The sequence below is a fragment of the Halichoerus grypus genome, chromosome 2 (assembly GCF_964656455.1).
Source record: "Halichoerus grypus chromosome 2, mHalGry1.hap1.1, whole genome shotgun sequence".
NCBI lineage: Eukaryota > Metazoa > Chordata > Mammalia > Carnivora > Phocidae > Halichoerus > Halichoerus grypus.
In genome coordinates this window covers 21,621,039-21,640,871 of record NC_135713.1, presented here as the reverse complement: position 1 = coordinate 21,640,871, position 19,833 = coordinate 21,621,039, and positions in this window count along the sequence as shown.

Genomic DNA, 19,833 nt, shown 5'->3' with positions numbered 1-19,833 from the left:
ACAAGTTTGGAACCTCTCAAATAATTTAAGACACATATGCTTTTAGTTTAATTTCTTGAATTTTCTGATTGTTTAGGTAACTGACAGGTTAGTTGGTGAGATAATATAAAAGAATTGAATAGAAAAGTCAGACTCACAGAGATTCCAGATGTAACCCAGAGCCAAGTCTTACCTATGATTCAAAGGATACAGTCAATCAGAAAATGCAAACCAAACAGTCTTCCCTTAGAGAAGTCTGAGATCATCAATGCAGCATGACATAAGCCCATGCTTGGATATAATAATAATTTTAAAAAGTTACTGTATTTACTAGGAGGTTGTCCATCAGCCTCTTTACACTAGAGACCAATGGCTTGTGGGTTCTGGGCTTCATGTTAACACTATCCTTCTTGAGTTATTTATCACACACTGACTAGTAATTCTCCAAAATGTTTGAATTACATTAATAAATTCAATACATCAATTGTCTTATAAATATTTATAAATTTATTTATGCAATTCAGACATTTTGGAAATTTAATTAATTAAATTTCAAAGAAATCTTTATAATTTCCTATATCAGAAAACTGTTCAAATTGCTGGGCATATCAGTATAAAAACAAAAACAAAGTAATCTCTCTGTCCCTGTGGAGTTAACATACAGTCGGTGGAGGGATGAAGAAACAATAGGAAAATAAACAAATGAATTATAATTGGTAATTACTTTGGAAAATTTTAAGCATTATAAATAATATCAGAAGTCTGGGCTGTGGTTGACAATGCACCTAGCTTATCACCTTAATTAATATTTCAAAGACTTTTGAGTAAAGACTGGACAGAGCTGTAGGTTTTGGTCATGTGAAAATCTAGAGGCAGAATGTTCTAGTAGGACAACAGACAATGCAGAGATCTTTTTTTTTTTTTTTTTTAAAGATTTTATTTATTTGACAGAGACATAGCAAGGGAGGGAACACAAGCGGGGGAGAAGGAGAGAAGCAGGCTTCCCACCGAGCAGGGAGCCTGATGCGGGGCGCGATCCCAGGACCCTGGGACTATGACCTGAGCCGAAGGCAGACACTTAACGACTGAGCCACCCAGGCGCCCCAGACAATGCAGAGATCTTAAGGCAAGAATATACCTGGTGTGTTCAGATTGGCCTTGTGGCAGGAGCAAAGTGAATGAGAGAAAAGCACAGATACTATTAGGAAGGTAATACGGCACCAGATCAATTAGGGTTTTTTCAGGCCATTGAAAGGCTGTTTTCTGATAGAAATAGGAAACCATTATAAATTTGGAGAAAAAGTGTCATAATCTGATTTTAATGTTCAAAGAATCATGTCAACTGTTTTTCAGTGATAATGGTAATTAGAGACAAGATAAAGCAGAGACACTAGTCAGAAGACCATAGCAATAATCCAGGTAAAAGATTATGGTGGCTCAGAGCAGAATGGTTGCAATGGATAAGATGATATATAGTCAGATTCTAGATTTTAGTTTAGAACACTTTCTAGAAATATTTTCAACCCTACACAAAATAAGGGGGACTAGCCCCCAGACTTACTTACTCTACAATTCCAGCAGAGCAGGACTAGCACTGCTCACCCTTATTTTACAATTATATACATTTCACCACACTTACTTCATCTACCTCCCCCTTTTTGGCTCTTTCCTTGTTAAAGTGTCTGGAAATGAATCATAGATATCATAATATCTCAGCCTATGATACTTGAGTATCCATCTACAAAAACATGATATTTCCCTTATATAATATTGAACATCAAATAACATTAATGATAACTTAATAGCATTCAACACCTAGTAAATATTCTAACTTCCCTAATTTATTAAAAATGTCTTTTTTTATTAATAACATATAATGTATTATTTATTTCAGGGGTAGAGGTCTGTGATTCATCAGTCTCACACAATATACAATACTCACCACAACACATACTCAATCAAGATCTAATAAGTAACACATTCCATTTGGTTGGTATGTGCTTTAAGTATCTATAAATTTAGAATTCCCCTTTCTTTTTATCCCATGTCATTGCCTTGTTGTAGAATCTATGTCAGTTGTGTTTTAGAATTTGCCACATTTTTTATTCATCCTATTGCTTTCCTCTAGCATTATCTAACCTGTTCTTCTGTACCAAAAAAATAGATTTACTGGTCTGATTGAATTTAAGTTTATTTTTTATTGTAATAAAATTTCATAGGTAGTGATCTCTGTATATTTTAATAGGAACAACCAACAAGATTTTTTGGTAGAGTATTTATGGAGTGAAAGAGTAATCAAGGAAGAATCCAGATTTGTTGGTCTGAGCAACAGCGAAGATAAAGTTGTTGTCAAAGGAGATAGAGAAGACTGTGAGTTGATCAGGGTAGTGATGAAAATCAGGAGTGTAGTTTTTGACATGTTAAGTCTGAGATGTGATATAATGATATTGTGTAGACAGTTGGACAAATCAGATGAGAGAGAAACAAAGATAATCATTCAGGAAATATAAATTAAGAGGTAATCAATATATCAATGTCATTTAAAGTTTTAAACTGGATGAGAGCAGTAAGGGAGAAAGTATAGAAAAATACTGAAGACTGTGCAAAGATGACTCTGATATTTAAAAAATGAAGGGGGGGAAATCGGAGGGGGAGACGAACCATGAGAGACTATGGAATCTGAGAAACAAACTGAGGGTTCTAGAGGGGAGGGGGGTGGGGGGATGGGTTAGCCTGGTGGTGTATTAAGGAGGGCATGTATTGAATGGAGCACTGGGTGTTATACGCAAACAATGAATCATGGAACACTACATCAAAACCTAATGATGTAATGTATGGTGATTAACATAACATAATACAATTTAAAAAAAAGTTAGGGAGAAGAGTGGGACTCAGCAAATAAGACTGAGGAGAAAATGTACCTGGGTGGCTCAGTCAGTTAAGTGTCTGACTCTTGATTTTGGCTCAGGTCATGATCTCAGGGTTGTAAGATGGACCCCTCTGTCAGGATCTATGCTCAGCAGGGAGTTTGCTTGAGATTCTTTCCCTCTTCTTCTGCCCCTCCCCTTGGTCATGCTGTCTCTCAAATAAATAAATAAATCTTTAAAAAGAAGATTTTGAAAAAAAAAAAAAAGATTTTGAATGGGGCGCCTGAGTGATTCAGTCAGTTAAGCATCTGCCTTTGGCTCAGGTCATGATCTCAGGGTTCTGGGATCAAGCCCAACATCGGGCTCTCTGCTCACAGGGAGCCTGCTTCTCCCTCTCCCTCCCCCTCTGCCCCCCCCAATTTGTGCTCTCTCTCTGTATCAAATAAATAAATAAAATCTTAAAAAAAATAAAAGACTGAGAAGAAACAAGTATAGAAAGTATTTTCAAGTAGTTTATTTTTCAAAGTCAGTTAGGGAAATGGAGGAAGACTGGGAGATAAAACTTCAGTAATAAACCAACACAACTTATGAGTGTTGAAAACAAGAAATATTTGTTTTCTTCCTGATAAAGTTCAGCATGTGTAGTCTCTCCCCCTGTGACAAGACTCCCTCTTGTGGCTTCACTATTCCTAGGGCTGTGGAGTCCTTGCTTTCAGCAGTGGTGATAGTGGGAGCAGAAGACATTGCAAGTATGGACCAAAGCCTGAAGTGACATACATGTATCAATTCTGTTCTTATTCCACTTATAAGAACTCCATCACATGACCAAACCTACCTCAAAGGATGTTGGGAAATCTAATCTGATCATGTCAATAGCTTGAAAAGGAAACAAATTGGTGAACTACTAGATAATTTCTACTAAGGAGAGATTTTTGGAAATGAGAGCAGCAGTAAGAGATGTCTAGGGAAGGCAGAGACTGAATGGATCAGAAAATCATCATATGACTGTGGGGAAACTTTAAAATTCCTCTTGAATTTTTCATCTTAAATTTGAAATAGATCTAGTATTCTATTTTTTCTGTTTATTTATTTGTTCATTTGTTTTTCCCTTCATTTTTTCCAGCCATAGTCAGTTGTGTACCTACACATGGGGTAGTTAGTGGGCTGATGTATCAGGTGGCTTCCATAATAAATTATGGCGGCCGTAATAAATTATGGGTGGTTACAACAACAGAAATATATTCTATCCCAGTTCTGGAAGCTCAAAGTAAAAATCAAGGTAATGGCAGGGTTGTTTCTTTCTTTCCAACTCAAATGTTGTTCCATGCATCTCTCCTGGCTTCTAGGGGTTGATCAGTCCTTGGAGTTCCTTGACTTGTGGCAACACTGCTCCAATCTCTGTCTCCGTCATCATATGGCACTCTCTCTATGTGTCTATGTATGTTTTTGTTCCTCATCTTATAAAGACACCAGTTATAGGGAGTACTTGGTTGGCTCAGTTGGTAGAGCATGTGACTCTTGATCTCAGGATTATAAGTTTGAGCCCCATATTGGATGTAGAGATTACTTAAAAATAAAATCTTAAAAAAAAAGACACAACTCATTGGATTAGGTTCCTCTCGAATCCAGTGTGACCTTCATTTTGATTTAACTAATTACATCTTCAAAGACCCTATTTCCAAATAAGGTCACATTCATAGGTACTAGGTGTTAGGTGTTGAACATGTCTTTTTAAGGAGACACAATTTAACTCAGTACAGTTGGTTTGCACCATGGTTATGTTTGGTAAACTAAACACAACATTTGAGAGAAGAACAAGGGAGTTGTGGGTGTTATTAAGAAGTAATCATAATGATTGGTCCTGAGATTACAATTTAAGTATGAAAAAGAGAGACTTCGAGGTTGAGAGATTGTTAAAAAAAAAAATTGGTCAGTGAATTTGATGCCCTAACTTTGTCAAAGAGTTCTTGGAGTTGGGGTACTAGGCATAGCTTATGGTAGTGTCTCATTGAGACTAATGGAAGGGGTTGCCCTTATCATTTGTGATCCTTCCCTAAGATCTAGGAATCCAGAAGTGCCCTTCAGCTTCTTTCTTAGAAGGTCATTCAATGCCTCTGAGGGTCCTATTCTGGCTCTCTGTCTTGAATGACCAACATTTATGTATCCTTTGTCTCCAGAAGCTCAGGGAGACTAATTCCAGTATAGCATGTCAATGATTTAGTTTTAGTTTTCTCAGTTGTAAGTCTTACTGGTGATTATGTATCCCCACTCACAGAACAAATTTCAAGCATAAGAATAAGTTGCCATGGAAATCCAACTCACTCGGTTTGAAAAGAAAGAGGTTTCACTCCTATTTGCTCCAAGGGTGGGGGATGCTTTGGAATTGGCATTGTGATAGTTTTTTTTCTAGAAAATGTCTTAATATTTCTTCAGTCCAAAGTCAAATCCCTTTCCATACACTTGATCTGTTAGAGGATGCAAGACCCATTGAACTGATTTTCTAACATTCTTTTTTAAAAAGATTTATTTATGTATTTGAGGAAAAGAGAGAGCATGTGAGTAGGAGGAGGGAGAAGGAGGGGAGAGAGAGAATCTTAAGCAGACTCCATGCCCAGCACAAGCTGGAACTGGGGCTCGATCTCACGACCCTGAGATCATGACCTGAGCCGAAATCAAGAGTCAGACATTTAACCCAACTGAGCCACCCAGGTGTCCCTAACATTCTTTTTAAAAATTATTTCCAAGAAATAAGGGTCCTATACTCACTTTAGTATTTGATGTCTGTCATAGAGGTTCTTATTTAAAAGAAGGTAAGGGATCTCCATTTAACATCTAGTTATAGTAGGTTTTAAAATTTGTTATTTTAATAAATAAAATATTAATTTCAAAATTCAGCTAGCTAGATAGAATACATGTCAGGACTAGAACTCAGCTTCATAAAGCATCTTTATGAGGCCTGCCACAACTCCATAAGTGCCAAAGGTAAATAAGATACCAGTGTTGATAATAGGGTAGGAAAAGTGAGGTGCCTAGGACACAAAATTTAAGGAAATATTTAGTTTCACTCTAAACTTACATTTTTTGTTATATTTTCTAATTTAAGAGTAAGTACAATCACCTCACAGCAAAATTAGAAATATTGTCCAAGACACATTTCTATTACTCCCTCATCCACTGAATTATGATGTTTAAATATTCAGATTTCCTGATCTCATTCATAAATGCACCCTTCTCTCAATCCACAGTATTTCAGCATGATTATTTCTTGTCTAGACTATATTAAATCATCTCTCAATTTATCTTCCTGTATCCAAATCATTCTTCTAAAATTAACTATCCTCACTTTTACCTACTGCGCTGATCTTTCTAAAATTCAAAACTAGTCCTTCTGTGCTTATCTTTAAATAGCTCTTTCTTGCCCAGTTAAGAAATAAAGTTCACATCACAATCTATTCCTGTGTCCTCTACCACCTTATGTCTCTCAGCCTATCTGGGCAGTTCCCAAATGCACTATACTGTTTTGTTCATGTCTGTCTTTGTTTTCATACTAGATACTTTCCTACCTCTCAGTTCCTCCTGGAAAGGAACCCACTAATGTCTCAGACCCAAGGTCTAGCATCGTTTACTTGAAGATTTCCCCTTTCCTAAGCCCAGCTGAAACTCTATTCATTCCATAACCTCCACGGATGTCTGACATGGCATGCTTTATCACATTTATTCTAAAATTCAAAACTTCTTGAGAGTCAGCATACCTATTCTTTCTTTTTATTCAGAATTTTGATAAAAATATTTGAAATATAGCAGTTTTCCAATACATTTATGTTGGATGAATAAATACATATAATATTTTATAATATAAGCTGTGAAAAGTAAATCATCGCATTTATAAAAAATTCAAGTCATTCTTCACTCTCTCAGTATTTCCTATAAACACCTGATACAAACTCTGACCTTTTAAAGTTATGAGCAGATGAACATGCTACATTAATATAAATTCTTCCTTCCTGAAAATGACTAGATGTTGTCAATCCTATCTTCAATCCCTAGGGTCCTTTCAGCACCCTAAAATTAATCTGTCACTCCAGCCCCAGGAGGTCTCCTTTCTCTGAAGTATTGCCCTCTGGGATGCTATGGAAGTCTCACAACCAAAATCAATTCTGCTCATGACTCAGCTAAGTTGTAAGCTAACATTTTTTCCCAAAGAGAGCTGTAAACCCAGTTCCCAAGATAGGTTTGAAGACCTACCCAGATTGTTTTCTTTTCTCTTCCTCTCCTCTGTGTCTACATAAATTCTATAGAGAGCATCAGTTCAACTAAAATCATAACTTCTAAATTACATATAATTTCATAATTTCAGCCCAGAGTGGAAATTACAGAGAATGCTGTTGGCTTTTTATATGCAGAGCCTGCCTTATTCCAATTCAGTCACTCTACATTTCAAGAGCATGTGCGTAAAACAATCAAAACTGAGAAGATGTGACTAACATTTATTACTGAACAACTTACAGTCAAATTAACCTGAAACATTTAACTATACCGATGTAACAGTTTCTCTATTTCAAGGTAATCAGGAATAAATGGTAAGCTGTTCTAGGAAATGACAATGCTACTCTTTTAAATCAATAAAAATGACATTTTTCTCAGTATAGTATTGCTCTCTTATCTATAATTAACATCTGTAACAGATATTCCTTGGAGAAATACAGCATTTAGTTATAATCCAAATGATTAAACATCAACTCATATTACACAGATAGAGATAAACACACACACATATTGAAAGGTAAAGCCCAGAGTCTGACTACATGAAGTTAAATTGGCCCTGTTCTGGCAGATTTAGAATAGTAACAGGGAAGCAGACAAAACAGAGTTTGAAACACACTTTTTAAATTTTTTTTTAAAAGGAAATATACATTGTGTTTGGCAAAGGCATGTATTTCTGTTTGAAAGTAGTCTGCTGAATATAGTTTGTAGTAAGGTGCAAGTCTGAACCCAGAGGAAGCCAACTTCATGAAATACTATTTTTAGGTGAAAGAAACATGGGCTTGTTTCAAGTAGAAGAAAATGAGGGAGATATGAAAGAGTAGCCAAAAACGGTTGAAGAAATAGAGTAGAATAATGGAATTAAAAAGACATTAGAGGCACTAGCCAAAAGTTGAAGGCAAACCTTAAAAAGAAATGAGAGATGACGATTAAAAGAAAAAAATGTTCTAAACAGTGGGTGCCTAATATGAACCCCACTCTCCCATACATATATGTATATATACATCAAAATGATAAAAATTTCCCCTCCTTTTCTCCTACATACAGAGGAGGTAATTCAAAAAATAATCAAGTATAAGGCAGAAATGCAGAGAGGATGAGCTTCCTCTGGCATCTAGATTCAATGGAAGGAGGTCATACCTCTTTCTTTGCTGACCACTTTGCATCAGACCCTGCAGGATGGAGGCTGGCATGATGTCCTGCCTTAATCAGGAAAGCTTCACAGATCTATGTAATGCAGAATATCATGAAGTGAGAAGCAGAAGGTACTGTGACACTTCTTTCCCTTTTAAATTTGATGTACTTCTTACAGCATCATTTACTTCTCAAGATAATCAAATCATTTTTAAAAATAAAAATGTCAAACTGTTTTTTAAGCTTTTTGTTTTCTTCCTTTCCTTGATGCAAATGTGTACTATAAAATAATACTCTATTCTCATTACATAATTTTAAAAGAACTTTCACAGAAAAGTAGACATATAATTTAATAGAGATTTATTTAAAATATCGTATATATTTTCGTAAAGAATACATGTTACAAAATAGAAAAAGTAGTCACTACCTTCTCTTAATATAAAAGAGGCAATAGAAAAATCAAGAAGTGATTTTCAAAGATAAGTACGACATCTTTCTTCACAATATATGTATAGATTTTACTTTTGGCAATATATATTCACAATGTTAAGATAAAGTTCTTATTTTAAGAAAGAATAAAAGAGTGGACTGTTAAAAATCCTTTTCTGTCTGAATCAAGAAGTTTGGATTAAAGGTATGAGATAAAGCTTCCTAAATCATGAGTTGTTTAGTTGAAACCATTTTCTCCTGGATGTATATTTTTGGACATGATAAGAATTTATATTAAAACAAGTTGTGAACAAACTTGTGTAAATGTCCCTAAGTGATTGAAACACCATTTAGTTTACCACAGACTGCAATTATAGTGTAAAATGAGTAAATGATAAAATGTTATATTTTAAATCTGATATATGTCAGATTAAAATACACAGAGAAATGGCACAGTATTTTTACAAAAAAGAATAGCATAGTATTTTTTAAATGATTCCTGGTACATATGAAGTTAGCAAAATTATTAAAAGTCAGATGAGATAGAGCTTGATTAATCTTCCACTTAAAAGTTATTCAAATAGAAAATTATACTCAAACACTCACCAATTAAGATACAAATGTCATATTGAATAATCACTCATATACTTTTAAATTAATTGCTTAAAAAAACTATTATATAAAATGGATTTTAGCTATATAGTATAATTAAGTGGAACAATCTGACACATTAAACATTTCAGGCACAAATAATAATATTTAATGGAGAGGGTTTTTTAAGAAACTTTTATTTATTTGTTTTTATGAGAGCAAGAGAGAGAATGAGCAAGCAGAGAAGCAGGGAGAGGATTGATGCAGGGCTTGATCTCAGGACCTGGAGATCATGACCTGAGCCAAAACCAAGAGTTGGATGCTTAACCAACTAGTGCCCCACAGAGGTTTTATTTCGAATTTATTTATTTATTTATTTATTTATTTATTTATTTATTTAATATTTTATTAATTTATCTGACAGAGAGAGCACAAGCAGGGGGAGCAGCAGAGGGAGAGGGAGAAGCAGGCTCTCCCCTGAGCAGGGAGCCTGATGTGGGGCTCCATCCCAGGACCCTGGGATCATGACCCGACCCGAAGGCAGACGCTTAACCGACTGAGCCACCCAGGTGCCGTTATTTTGAATTTAAAAATACATTATATCGGTTTTCAAAAAAGATAGACTTGCTGGATAATTTCTTAGCTTTTCATTTCATTTTTTCCTCTGCATACAAAGCCATAATGCTAAAATTTTCTCAAACATGTAAAACTACCACAAATTTTTCAGTAACAGGAATAGTGGGACTTGGAAAGGATGATTTACTGAATGATCTCAGAACAATTAGTAATCCATATTAAAATCCATATTAAAAAATGTAGTTTAACACTATTTTACTTCACACAGAGAAGCCAGTTCTAAGTATATTAAGAATTTAAGTAAACGAGACAAAATCACAAAACATTTAGATCATACGTTTATGACCTGAAAAGAAAACCCTGAGAAAGACAAAAACAAGAAACTGTAAAGACACAAAAAATAAACAGAAAACACTGAAAGACACAAAAAGCATAGCCTTAACATAAAAGATCCTCACATTTCAATAAGATATCAGTTCATCAGGATTCACTACGCAGAAACTGAAAAGATAGTCTACCAACTAGAAGGACATATACTTTACACTGTCAAAGCTTTTCATCCCAAAATATATAAAGAATTATTACTAAATTGGAGACTAAGGAGTGCACTTGAGATGAGCACCGGTGTTATATGGAAGTGTTGAATAACTATATTGTACACCTGAAAGTAATATAACAGTGTATATTAACTGAAATTAAATTAAAATCTTAAAAAATTTTAAAAATACTACTAAATAATAATATAAAGATAACCAGTTAAATAGAAAAAGGCAAAATCTTAGTCATTTTTGGGAAGAGGTAATCTGAAGCATCAACAGTCTTCTGGAAATATACTAAAAATATCAATGTGGAACATGGAAATTAAAAACCAATAAATTGCATAGTCCTATCAAGCAAAATGTTTAAGTTCTGATAACGTCAGAGTCTGATAAAGATAAAAGCAATGAAAAACTTATATGTTGCTGGAGAAAATATAAATTTTATCAACATATTGGACAATAATTTATTACTATTTCGTAAATCTGGATATTTGCATGAGAAATACATTCCACTGTTAAATATCTTACCGAGAGAAACCCTTGGGCAAATTAATCTGAAGATAGTTCAATAAATTTACAACAGCAATGTTTATGATTAAAAAAAAATTGGAATTAACCTAAATGTCTAACGAGAATGGAAAATAATTTTTGATTTATTCAACTATCTATCTATATCTATCTCACTTAGATAATATTCAAAGGTATATAAATCTATCTAGTTTAAGATTATACATTTATGTGGCATATTTTAAAAAGGAATTGAATAACATAAAATTTAGCAAAATTGTTTCCTCTTGAATAGGAGTGAGAGGGTATCAAGGGTCATCGATGGTTTCCATTCTTCAAATTTTTCTCTGTGTGTGAATTCACCTGTGTTTATGTTATTGCTATTCTTTATCCAGTATTAACTATAAATATCCTTCTGTATGTATTCATATTAGTTAAACAAAAACAGAACCCTCAAGTCAAAAGACTTTAAATAAAAAAGGACATTATGGTGCATAGTATATAGATATGATCACCATATCTATCATCTATCTATTATCTATCTATCATCTATCTGTCTATCAACCATCTATATAATTTTAATGCACCAAACTAGGCAATTACTGTTATTTCACCTAAATTTCAATCAATAAAAAAACTATTACAAGCTAGACAGACAAAATAAATAAATATAAGAACAAATCATCGAGCGAAACATTCTTACAGATTTAGGATTTTCAATATCTTTCTGGTGTCTTACATTTGCAAATTAAAATTGATGATTTAATTTTTTAAAAAGCAAACATCCTAGGCAGAGGCAAAATATAAATCTGTATGTGTCACTGAATCCATACTTTGAATGCTTTAGGAGATAATTTCCTGAGAGAAATATTTTATTTGTGTTATATAGTCATTCTGTAAATATTTATTGAATCATTGCTGTGTATGAGGCACTTGTGATTTAACAATGAGAAACCATCCCAAATATTCTCAAACTACTATACTGTAGAATTCACACTAGTAATGTAATTGACAGTTTCATTAAAGTGTGGTTTGGTGGGCGCCTGGGTGGCTCAGTTGGTTAAGCGACTGCCTTCGGCTCAGGTCATGATCCTGGAGTCCCTGGATCGAGTCCCGCATCAGGCTCCCTGCTTGGCGAGGAGCCTGCTTCTCCCTCTGACCCTCCCCCCTCTCATGTACTCTCTCTCATTCTCTCTCTCTCAAATAAATAAATAAAATCTTTAAAAAAAAAAAAAAGTGTGGTTTGGTCACTGAAAGAAGGAAATTTAATTTTCTTGTAAAGTAAAAAACAGAGATTTGGAAATTCAGTTAATTCTATCTAGTAGAAATAATTTCTAAACCAATTAATGAGTTAGAAGCATAAACTAGATGAAAAATCAAGGGGGGACTATTTGAAGAGGTGTGCATATAATATTTGAAAGCTGTACATGAGAAAGTAAAGTATGTACCTTGGAGAAACTAAGTAATTCAATTTGCCTGTGGAATGAGGGTGAAAGGAACAGTTGCAAGAGATGATGCTGAAGAAGTAAGGGTTAATGAATACAAGATTTAGATAGCAACTAGAGTGTTTAGATTTTATCCTGAAGGCAGTAGGGATTCTTTGTAGTTCTTTACATTAAAAAAAAAAAAAGAAAGAAAGAAAAGAAAAGGAAGAAATGCCTGGGTGGTTCAGTTGGTTAAGCGTCTGCCTTTAGCTGAGGTCATGATCCCAGGGTCCTGGAATCGAGCCCCACATCAGGCTCCCTGCTCAGCGGGAAGCCTGCTTCTCTCTCTGCCTGCCGCTCCACCTTTTTGTGCTCTCTCTCCGTCAAATAAATAAATAAAATCTTTTAAAAAAAGAAGTTCACGAGCAAATTTGGCTTATAAGTCACATTGTACATATAGAGTCAAAGATAGTATAGTGAACAGGGAAGGTAAGAGACTATTATTGTAAAGGAAGGTAGTAGGTAAGAGACTATTACTGTAACCCAAGCAATCTTATGGCAAACAAGAACAATGGGAGTGGCCAGAACAAGAAATTGGAAGATTAGCGGGACATTTTGAATTTATAGAACTTGAAGTTTAAGAGGATATGGGGATGGTGAGCAAGAGAAAGCATTCCAAAATATTGTCTTTCTGGCTCGAGTAAAGTGGATGATTGTGGTTACATTTACTCTATAGGGATGGGACATTGCAGGAAATGGATTGTTTAATAAAAATTTGAAGTTTTACAGGTAGAACATACAAATAAATATGTCAGAAATAAATTAGTAATAGAGGTCTGGATTTCAAAACAGACATTAGGAATATTGGCATCATAATAGGGTGGGTAGAAGAGAAAGAGTATGCAAAAAAGATTAAGGAAGGACTACATAACAAGGACTTATGCTATAAAAGAGGGCTCATAGATGTGACATAAAGTATTTAGAAGGGAGAAGGGCAATAATGTCAAATGTTTTTAAGGAGTCAAGTAAAGTAGGGATTTTGAAATCCCATCACACTGAAGTTGGTCTTGGAGAGAGAAATTTTAGTAAATACCATATCATTTCACTCATATGTAGAATTTAAGAAACAAAACAGATGAAGATAGGGGAAGGGATAAAAAAAGAGAGAGGGAAGCAAACCATAAGAGACTCTTAACTATAGAAAACAAACTGAAGGTTGATGGAGGGAGGTGGGCGGGGGATGAGCTAGATGGGTGGTGGGTATTAAGAAGGGCACTTGTGATGAACACTGGTATGTAAGTGATGAATCACCAAATTCTACTCCTGAAACCAATATTACCCTATATGTTAACCAATTTGGAATTTAAATAAAAACTTGAAACAAAAAGTAAATAAATACTCTTTAAATAGACCCCAAAAATTATAAAGTGAATGAAGATGAAGATTGAAGTCAAATATACTAAATTGAGAAGTGATAAAAAGTGATTTAGTGGCTTTACACACCCCCCCACCCCAATTTAGACTATAAAGGGGATGAGAACAATTTTTTTGCATCACAGGGGATTGGGGAGTTATAGAAGCTTCTTCTATGAGACTTGAGCAGGATTTGAACACAAATTTGAAGGTTCCCTGTGAGAGCCAGAATTTGAAGATAGATGGCAACTGGTGATGAATAGAAAGACATCTCTGTGAAGTATTTATAGGATGAAGTCCTTAGCATAGATGAAAACCCGGTCTCTAATTATAAATAAAAATAAAGGAGGAAGTAATTGATGCGGAATTTATTTTAACTCCTCTCTGTCTCTCTGTCTCTGTCTCTCTCATATAACAAGCTTTCACATACATCACGACTATCTAATTCCAGAATATTTTGTTCACCACAGAAAGAAATTTTATAGTCATTTATAATTATATAAGTTTTATAGTCACTTTTGACTTCTTCCCTTCACCCAGCAAGCACACGATCGACACTACTCTACTTTCTGTCTCTATGAATTTGCCGATGCTGAGTATTTCATAGAAATGAAATCTTTATGTCTGATTTTTTTTACTTAGCATAATGTCAAGGTCCATCTATGTTGTGGCATATATCAGTACTTCATTTTTTTATGGTCTTTGTTAGTTTTCTAGAGCTCTGATGACAAAGTGCCAAAGACTGAATGGCTGAACCAACAGAAATGAATTTTCTCACAATTCTGGAAGGCTGGAAGTCCAAGATGATGTGTCAGCAGAATTGGTTTCTCTTGAGGCCTTTCTCCTTGGCTTGCAGATGGCCATCTCTTCCTGTGTCCTCACTTGGAATTTCCTCTACATTCTTGCAGAGAAATTTCCTCTTCTTGTAAGGACACCAGGGCTCACATTAATGATCTAATTTTAACCCAGTGTTCTCTTTAAAGACATTAACTCCAAACACAGTCACATTTCCAAGGTATTAGTGCTTAGGACTTCAACATAAGAATTTGGGGGGGGGGCACAATTCATCCTATTACATGATCAGTTAATATAATGTCTGAATAAACCACATTGTTTATCCTTCCATCAGGTGCATGGGGATGGTTTCCATTCTTCAGGTATTATAATTACTGCTGCTAAGAACATCTGAGGACAAGTTTTTGCATTACATATTTTGACACTTCATCTCTGCATAGAAATAATTTCTTGCTGCTCTAGGTCTTGATAGATGCCTGGATAAGAGATGCTAAAACTCTCATATTGTTCTTTGCTTTTGATTTTTATTAAATTTAAATATTTTAAAATTTCAAATTATGTTTCATCAAAATATCACATTTTAAACACACTTAAAATGTACTTTTGAGATAATTTAGTACAAAATAAAATTTAAAAATATTATGATCACATATATTGAATTTAACTTCATAGAAACTGACTTCATGTATCTGTAAGCTTTGTTACTAGTCTCTATGCAGAATCTTTTTTACTTAGTTATTGTCATTTTCATTTTATTTTAGATGATTATATTTAATTTAATTTATGTGATATGTTTAAGTGACCTGCATGAAAACGTTGTAGGACTGTTAACACTATTTATAATAAGCTACCACAACGTTAAGTGCCTATTAGCAGCTTAATAGCTACTTTAATGATATACTGACATTTTTAAAAAGTAAAATTATCAGTTATTGTCAAATCGAGAACATTTTCAAATATAATTTAGAGAGGTAGAGGGTTTAGTCTTCACTTAAAAAAGATAATACTGTATTAGCCTTTGAATACCCTGTATTTTTCTAACATGTATAGGATAATATTAATTTATAGTAGGTCACTAGAGAAACAAGTGGACTGTGTAAATGCAAAGACATTTTTCAAATTAATTTATAAATACAAAATAAGAAACAAGAGTGTTAAAATTTCTGTTAAGGTGGGGCGCCTGGGTGGCTCAGTCGTTAAGCGCCTGCCTTCGGCTCGGGTCATGATCCCAGGGTCCCGGGATCGGGCCCCGCATCGGGCTCCCTGCTCAGTGGGAAGCCCACTTCTCCCTCTCCCACTCCCCCTGCTTGTGTTCCCTCTCTTGCTGTGTCTCTCTCTGTCAAATAAATAAATAAAATCTTAAAAAAAAAAAAATTCTGTTAAGGTAATTACCTGAAACACAGAAGGCCAATAAATTTCTGTTATTTATTTTTTCTTATCATTTAAGAAATTAATCTATATATCTACTTGTTCATATTAATAACCACTTTATAAATTATAACTGTTACTATATAGATATGGTAATTTAGATTGCTTACTCACATTTTAGTTTTTCCTCCACTTGTTTAAGAAAATTTAATTTAACTACAACCTTATATATTGCACAAATATTATTTTGTCTCCTAATAATTTTAGACAATTTAAATAATTAGGTACCAAAATATAAGGACAGAGAAGTATTCAGAAACTCAATGAATATATGAAAATGATAGAGTTATATACAGGGTGTATTCTTGGGTCATATACATGGACGTACAAATGAGCATCTACCTCAGGGCATCTAGAGAATGCTAACCAAGTGAAGTAACACTAGAGATAAGTTTTTAACAACTAGCATGGACTAGGCACAAAGGAAGAATGTTTGGTTTTGTAAAAATTATAGATATAGTCTGGAAATAGAGAAAGCATTTGGATAATTGCAGTTAGTTCATTGTGGCTAGAGCTAGGGCACATTGAGAATGGTGGGAAATGAGGCATATAAAGATATTAAGCGGAACTCACGAAAGGTTATGTCAAGCTACAGAGTATGAAATTAATCCTAAATGAGAGTAATTAGATGATTTTAAATTGGGAATGTCATAATGCAATCTGTATTGTTTTCTTGGTTTATCTAATCTATTTTTCCATCTGTCTGTCCACCCCCCATTCATTCACTTATCTTTCCATTCACCCATTGACTTATCTACTTATTAATCTGTGACCAAATGCTCCCCACACACACACTGAAGAAGAATATGAGATAAAGTTTGCAATTGAGAACAAAGAAGTAGTGACAACTTTGGAAAATAAACGATGGAGTTATTTTATAAGAAAGGGAGTTGACTTTTCTGTAGCTTCCTTTAGAATAGAGAAATAAGACCACTGGGTATGTCTTGGGGCAAACTTTGTCTCTGGTGTTTGTAACCCTTTTCAATGACCACAAATATATGAAACTTATAGAAGTATTATCTATTAACGAAAAGAAAAGAAGCTTGCTATTAACTAATTCCAAATAGAGCAGAGGAGAGGGACAGCCATTTGTCTGATTTTCATTGGATTAGTCTTCAATAAGTATCAGGCTCTAATGAGTGTCTGATAGCGGCTTTCTGTGGTATTCATCCCACTTGTTTCCTCAGTTTTGTTATCACCTTAATTTATTTATTTATTTTTAAAGATTTTATTTATTTATTTGAGAGAGACAGTGTGCAAGAGAGAGCACAGAAGGAGAAGGAGAAGCAGACTTCCTGTTGAGCAGGGAGCCCGGACGCTGACGATACGTGGGGCTTAATTCCAGGACCCTGAGATCATGACCTGAGCTGAAGGCAGACTCTTAGCCACCCAGGCACCCCTGCCCTCTGTTATCACTTTTAAAGAAGAGAAAAGAAGCAAACTTTTACCTTCGGTCATCTCAAGATAACCTTTAATAAATGATTGAAAAGTTCCAAGAACATTAGTAATATCATGGCAATCAGATAATGCAAGATTTATATATTACTCTGTGTAATAGTCAAAATGATGTATTACATGGGTACTGTAATTGAGGGGCATAAATATAGAGTTCTGGGAATGAGTTTAATTTGATCACATAATTTTAAATGATGCACATTAATAATTAATGTATTATGCTCAAATATAACTTGAGTTATATAAATTTCCACAGAAATGCCATACTAAATTATCATGATTAGCATTACCTTAATAAATATCAAATAAATTATTGTCAGACCAATTACTTTTAAAACATTTATGATTCATAAATACTGCATAGAGTATGTCAATAATTAATAAATATTTTTAAATAACAACTTCTTGGTGTAGTAGAGAGTTTCCACAGCAGAACACAATAATTCCTTTTTCCTTTTGTAATGTAACTTTACAGATTCTCCCATCAAAGAATTGGATCCTATTTTCTCAGTCCCTGAACCTGGGTTGGCTCTGTGACTTGTTTTGTCCAGTGTAATGCTGAAAATTGACTCTGTAAATTTCTGAGCCTTGCATATTTGCTCTTACCTTCATGGAATGTTTCCCTGAAATCAAAAGGAGGATTTTTACTATCTTATACAGGAGGTTTAAAAGTCTGATGGAGCAAATGCCAATTTGCTAGTGTATCTATAGTTGACTACCCAGCACAGGTGCGTTCTGTGAATCACCCAGGAGAGAAAACCAGAAGCGCTTAGCTGAGCCCAATCTAATTGCTAAGAAATCATGAGCAAATAATAGCATTGTTTTAAGCCTCTAAATTTTAAGGTGGTTTCATATTCAGCAATATAAACAGATGGATTGGGTAGCATTATAAATGATCATTTTCTGTATTCATCTTCATTTCTTACAAGCAAAATAGACAATTTAAGTAAGGAGAGAAAATATCAGACAAAAAAATGAGATAATACAATAAATTATTTAGAACAGGGACTAATATTTGGGAGTATTACTATGTGCTGAGGATATTACTAAGTGTGTTTTATATATATGTTGCATAATCCCATATAACATAAACATATAGATATTTATAATATGGAAAGCTACATTTAATTTACTTAGAAATGAAGACACAGTAAACATGAATAAGTTAACCAATGTCACAAAACCAGAATTGAAAAATATGCCCAATTGTGTCTGATTTCAGAAGATGCCTTTTTCTCAAAGCAGAGCAAGTTCAATCATATTTTTTCTTTGTGTAGCTTCATGTAAAAATGATTTCCCACTCAGTTAATCAATAAATATTGTGAAATAATAGAAAAAATATATGTATTGGTCTCTCCCCCCAGTTCCTGACACAGAGATCGTAAAACCCTTGTAAGAGTACTAGGAGTAGCTTTTGTTTTAATATTTGATCTTTAATCCTAGTTCCCGACACAATTCCTAAATTCCTTGGTATTTCCTGGGTGATAGGAGTGTCTTTTGTTCCAATGAGGTGACTCTTGGGATAATATTATTATGTTATTATATCCAGGATGGACTCATGGAAAGCTCCAGGATGGGGGCTGGTCACCAGAAACATTAAGCTACGATTAGAAGTTCTGAACTTTCAGCCTTACTCCCTACCCCCAGCCCATCTTCTGGGAAGGAGAGAAGGGCTGGAGACTGAGTTCGTGATTCATCATGCCTGTGTGATGAAACCTTCATAAAAATCCCATAAGTACAAAGTTCAGAGAGTTCCTGTGCAGGGAAACACAACCACCAGGAGTGTGCTGTAACCTGCTCCATGGGAACAGAGCTCCTCCACTTGGGACTTTTCCAGACCTGGCCCTCTGTATCTCCTCATCTTGCTGTTCACTGAATTCCTTATCAGATCCTTTATCATATAATAAGCTGATAAAAGAAGTGTTTCTCTGACTCTCTGAATTGTTCTAGCAAATGATCAAATCCAAGGAAAGGGGGTCGTAAGAACTTCCAATTTGCAGCCAAATCAGACAGAAATCGTGAGTAGCATGGGGACCTGCTACTTGTGATTGGTGTCTGAAAGTGAAAGATAATCTTGTGGGACTGAGCCTTTACATTTGTGGGATCTGATGCTATCTCAAAGTAGATAGTGTCTGAATTGAGTTAAATTGTAGGACACCCGCTGGTGTTTCAGAGAAAGGCATGATGTGGGAAAAACACTCACACATCTGGTGTCAGAAGTGTTGTGAGTGTGGTAGTAATATACAAGTGAAGGAGAAACCCAGGCACAGTTTCCTAGGTTTTTCAGGTTTTTAACATTACTGCGTAATAGCAATTAAAACCCAAGGTGATTGTACCAATTTATAAACTCACCAACAGTACATGAGTTATTATTATCTCAATTTCCTGTCAGCAATTAGCATGATGAGTAATTTCTAATTTCTAGTCTGACAA